This window comes from Silurus meridionalis, chromosome 26 (genome assembly GCF_014805685.1).
Source record: "Silurus meridionalis isolate SWU-2019-XX chromosome 26, ASM1480568v1, whole genome shotgun sequence".
Lineage (NCBI taxonomy): Eukaryota > Metazoa > Chordata > Actinopteri > Siluriformes > Siluridae > Silurus > Silurus meridionalis.
The window spans coordinates 1,016,336-1,022,335 of record NC_060909.1 but is presented as its reverse complement, the minus strand read 5'-3'; positions in this window follow the sequence as shown (position 1 = coordinate 1,022,335).

Below are 6,000 nucleotides of genomic sequence, written 5' to 3'. Positions count from 1 at the left end.
GTTGCATGATTGACCTCCGTAGCCTGTGTGTGAGGGGATTTTTAAGAGATACAGTATTAAGTGTGTATAGTGTCAATGACACACAAGTCCAAGGTAGTGTGTGAACTCGAGACAAGTCCCACAGGCAATGCTGCTAAATTAGTGCACCCCGGGGGGTGGCCTTCCTGGAAGACTTTACTCCTGGTGCATTACGGATAGCATTAAAAGATCTATGATTAATGTTAGACTGACCTTTTCTCAGAATGGGCTTACATGTTCACTAAATTTAAGTGCAAGAAAACTATAGGAGCAAGTAAATAACAATAACTGTGACATCATCGCCTCATGTGATGTTCTACAGCTCATACAGTATATAATTAATAATCCAGGTGCAGGTGTGAAGATGTTACTGCACAATGTAAAGATAAAGTATGGTGAAGCAGAGAGCGTTGAACTTGTATAAGTCCACAGATCTAGCAGTGGATTCTCATCTTACATCCTGATCACTTCCCAGCACTTATCAGTTAAAGCTGTCATTGATGTTTGCAGAGCAGAACTGACCGAATGGATCAAAATAACGCCTCATATTTGTTAACATTTTTCTCTCCAGTTCATCAAATTCATCTTGTGCCTCAAGCCGTTTATAAAAATCCCCATGTTCACCATATAAATCCACCACATGCAGGAATCCTCCATGGAGCTCAGTGAGGTCTACAATCACTACCTGACTCTGGATGGAACTGGAACTGGATGTTACTATGGTGATGGGGGTTTGTAAGCAATTTAGATTTAGATTCAGCTGACAAATGCTGGTTGCTCAATGCTCTGAACTCACACCTGAACTCCTTTCAGCCAATCACAATCCACTATTCACACCTGAACTCCTTTCAGCCAATCACAATCCACTATTCACACCTGAACTCCTTCCAGCCAATCACAATCCACTATTCACACCTGAACTCCTTCCAGCCAATCACAATCCACTATTCACACCTGAACTCCTTCCAGCCAATCACAATCCACTATTCACACCTGAACTCCTTCCAGCCAATCACAATCCACTATTCAGCATTCTTCTGATTTTCTATGCCCCAGAATATTCCTGTGCTGTTCAGTATCACTATAATCAACATGGAGTCGATTTATTCTCTATATAACATGTGACACAAGGTCATAAGATTTCTCAGGGCCAGTTTTTACCCAGTGTGTGTGAGATTTATGGTTCAGCCCGAGCCAGCAGATGGTCTTACTGTCATAATGTGTCATCGCTAATGTTTTTCAGGGTGTCCATGAAGACACTGAATCAAATCACACATTAATATATCGGTGAATCGGCAGCGATGTATGCTGAGTCAGTGTGCCAAGAGTTTCATTTCCTACTAATGTAATCCCACACTGTGGAGATCTGCTGACTGCTAGCAGTGTGTGGGACAGCAGGAGACTGGCTTGTCTCAGATCTCCATCCAGTAAATTCTACATCATTTCAGAGCACGTCGCTGTTTATCTTCATCCTGTTCAACAGACTTCAACTCACTTCTTGGTTTCAGTGTGTACTTTTTTTCCACTCTTTCTAATGAATAATTCATTTGCTTTAAATGTCGAGTTTATGGCCCTAAACTATGTTCCCCATCAGCCACTTCACCGAGGCCTTCAGTGATGTTTCACTTGAATCAGTCCACCTCTTAATCCCATCAATAAGCTGCCACGTGTATAGAAATTATCAGTATAATAGAGAAGTGCAGAAGATCAGAGCGCTGCATCACACACAGGATCTCATACAGTGAGAATGAACATCATCACTGATTACTGTAAACGTCTTTGTAAGTGTATCAGTAATCAGTTTCTTCTCCTCTGTTAGTCGATGTGGATTGAAGAAAACCAGCTATAAAATCCACGCTTTTTCTCTCGTTTGTCCCTCTGGGTCCTTGTTGTTGTTATCAGTTTACTTGCTCAAGGTTTGATGTTCATGTTTCGTTGTTACTCAGTGTTTTGTTACTGATTGTACTGATTGTGGGAAAACAAATAAATAAATGAATTCTATGATTTGGATCAGAACCTTCAACACAGGCTCTACTGCATTTAGATATCAGCTCAGTAACGTTCTCATCAACACCACCACCACCGAGGCCAAACTCCAGCCTGAGGAGTTCTTCAAATGTAGAATTGAAAAATAGGAAACACGGGAAAATTATAATGAAGAATTAATACAAAAGAACCACATACTCAAAAGTACTGAAATGTCAGACAAGATTATGGTTGGAAAGTTTCCCATCAGCCACTGCACCTTCACTTCTCACCTCACCTGCTTCCTGTTTCACCAAATTACTGTCACTTATTTCATTCTGGATGTTGTGTTTCTTATTGCTGTGCTTTGTGTCGTTCATGCCTGCTGTCATTCTCACTCCAGGTTATGTTTATTTTATCCTCAGTAAGATTTTTTTGTGTGTTTTGTTTCTTTAGTCTAAAACATCTGCACTGTAAATCAACATCTGCATTTTGGGGATGAATCCACTAATCCAGGGGTCCCAAACTTCTTCCCATGAGGGTCACATAATTGTTCTTTTCTTTAATGAGGGTCTGGAACAGAAAAGTCCTCGGGCCGGAGTGACGTCCAGTGTTTTTATGGAGATTTTATTATGAGTTTAAATGTATTTATTGTTCCTCCTAATGCAGGAGTAGTTTTTTATTTTGTTCTGCACCGTACAGACAAACGAGTGTAACTTTTCAAGAGATTTATCACCTATTAAAAGATTATTATTACTGTCATAATGAGATTTTCATATTTTAATGCCTTTGAAATAAAAACATTTACTTATGCATGTGTTTGGTGGGTGAATCTTATAAATAATTAGGCTGCGTTAATAACCAGAGGGACGTTTTAGTTTGAAAGCCGACCCTAATACACATAGAGTATAATACGAGTTAAATATATACACAAAACAACATTTTTTAAACATGTCTCTGTTCAGAGGGTCGTTCTAAACGTGGGGACCCCTGGGATAGGTGGTAGATCAGTGTTAGCTTAATTAAGGGGAAGGTGCTGGATTTGATGGTTGTGAGTTTAAATCCCAACTCGACAAAGCTACTACTGGGCCCCTGAGCAAGGCCCCTAACCCCTCAACTGCTGAGTTTATAAATTAGATCAATGTAAGTTGCTTTAAATAATTACATCTGCAAAAATGAAAATGAAAAATAAAATCTGTTTTATCTTATTATATGACACACACGTATGCATCTGGTTCTTATCTTGATTTAATCGTGTAAACACGAGCAGGTTTTCACTACACGGTTGTCTGTTACCTGAAACTCATCATCAACTCCGACAGTGAAGTACAGTAGAGACATGATGCAGAAAGAAATTGTGGGTATTTTGAGCTTGTAATCTGTTAGTTTTTAATCTGTTGGGTTTATTTTAGTATCTGATGTGTGACAGTGACGGCTTGCAAGCTACGATCAAGTGAAAGAGAAAGACAGAGAGAGAGAGAGAGAGAGAGAGAGAGAGAGAGAGAGAGATAAAGGTAGAAGTCAGCCTGTTTGTTTGTAACCATGGTGATGTCCTGCAGTGAAATGATGCACATGTGTGTGTGTGTGTGTGTGTGTGTGTGTGTGTGTGTGTGTGTGTGTGTGACCTGGCCTTCAGACTCTGCCCTCTATAGCCATAAATACAAGCCCACGGCGGCTGATGCTTGAAGGAACAATGCGATGTTTATAAAATTAGAAGGGCACTTAATCAGACAAGTGGTCTCTCCAGCTAACACGGATGCCGTGTTCTCGTTAAGGACGATGTGGCAGATCGAGTTCTAGGTCAAAGCACTACGTTTCATTTATTATCCCAAATGCTTAAGTCATCATAGGACTCTTTATAGGAAGTTTTATATATATATATACTATATATAAATATATATATCCAGCTTCGTTTGGGATTGGGAACACTAATGCTTTCTGATACTCATTGAATATGATCTATCTATCTATCTATCTATCTATCTATCTATCTATCTATCTATCTATCTATCTATCTATCTATCTGTCTGTCTGTCTGTCTGTCTGTCTGTCTGTCTGTCTGTCTGTCTGTCTGTCTGTCTGTGTGTGTCTGTCTATCTATCTATCTATCTATCTATCTATCTATCTATCTATCTATCTATCTATCTATCTATCTATCTATCTATCTATCTATCAAGCATCATAACAGTTATTAGTGTAAATTATAGGTAAGTATATTAGTGCAGGTATTTGGCCAAAAATATTGGGACACCTGCCTTTTCCAGTCATATGTGGATTTTCCCAAAACTGTTCTATTAGCACATATTTGGAGACACAGAATTGTACTGGACGTCTTCAGATGCAGTAGCATTACATTTTCTCTTCACTCAGATAACGATGCTCCTGTGCACAAAGCCAGCTCCATGAAGATCTGCTGTACCTGTGATGGAGTGGAAGATCTCCAGCTGTAAATCCTATTGGACAGCTGTGAATTTAAACACAAACTTTTCCATACAATCTAGTGGAACATCTTCCTAGAAGAGTGGAGCTTATTATAACAGCAAATAAGGACAAAATTTGAAAAAAAAATGAAAACACAAACCAATTTTACGGTCAGGTGTCCACAAATTTTTGGACATAGAGAGTATTTATCTAACAACGTGCCTCTTTTACAGTGAGATTTATACCATTATGTTGGATCTTTTGACGTTGAAGAATATTGGCCATGTCAGGATTAACTGCAAGTTTTGGCACTTGTTAAATTGATTGTAGACGATTTTCAGGGAAATTATTTTAAAATTTAAAAACTCATGAATATGTAAATGAGCACAATCCTGTTATTAAACAGAAACTAGAGGAAGGATGAGAACAATGTGGATCCCTGTAAGTCCTGTAAGTCCTTTATGTCTTGTATTGATTGGTGCTGCAGGTCTGGAAGATGCTGTGAAATCAAAGAAGAAGGAACAAAAACAGAAGGAACTTTCAGCATCCTCTTAGTGTTTAATACACAGTTTTTTGGGTTAAAGATTGAAAGATGAATGATTTATGGATGTGGTGAGGGAGAACATGCAGGTAGTTGAGGTGAAAAAGGCAGAAGTAGAGGATGGAGGAGTATGGAGACGGAAGATCTGCTGTGGAGACACCTAACAGGAGCAGCCGAATGAGGAAGAAGAAAAGATGAATATGAAGGAATATTTCTCTTATTGTAAATATATTTACATTTAGCCTATTAGATTGATTGAACTAAACAATTAGTAATTAAAAGTGGAAGATGAAGAATGATGAACACATGAACAGACACATGAACACAAGCGCAGAATTATCCAGCAAGATCTTCTCTGCTGCTCTAAACTCTATATGATTATGTATTAAACGATTGCTAATAGTTTATTCTCTTTATTTTATAACTTATCTCTCAATTCTGTGCTGCTTCCAGGAGTGTCTGTTTACATTCCACTTTCTATCCAATCAGATTTCTGCCATCACATGTTCCCAGAGTCAAACGTATCTGCTTCGAGATCTTTAAAATCAACAGTCAGGCTCCTGTGAAGTCCATACAGCTTGAAGCTGTGGTTTTAACCAATCAGATTTTGATTGGTGACACCAGGGGCCATCCAGCAGGCATCAAATAACACCAACATTTTCATGTCTTATGATTGGACGGTCAAAAAGTGTCACTAGTCAAAGCTCACAAACCGCATCTGTAGCAAACTGCACCAACTCAAATTCATTCCTGTGGCTGTTTTATTTTTATTCCATAACGACTGACAGAGGAGAAGAAACTGATTTGGCTGCAGATACATTTACAAGACGGACTTTACAAGAAAAGTTGGACGTCGTGATGAAGGTCATCAAAACAGTTCAAAACAGTGTTTGAGGTTTTTCATGAAACATTTATACTTTCGTGGTTTCATTCCAGTAAAAACTCACAATTTGCCTTCATTTCAAATTTCCAGGAAAACCGTAATGTCCAGAAACACAACCTGCTAATGAGATTAGCATTAGGTCTTGAGTGACAGAGGGTCTAAAGGGGCAGCA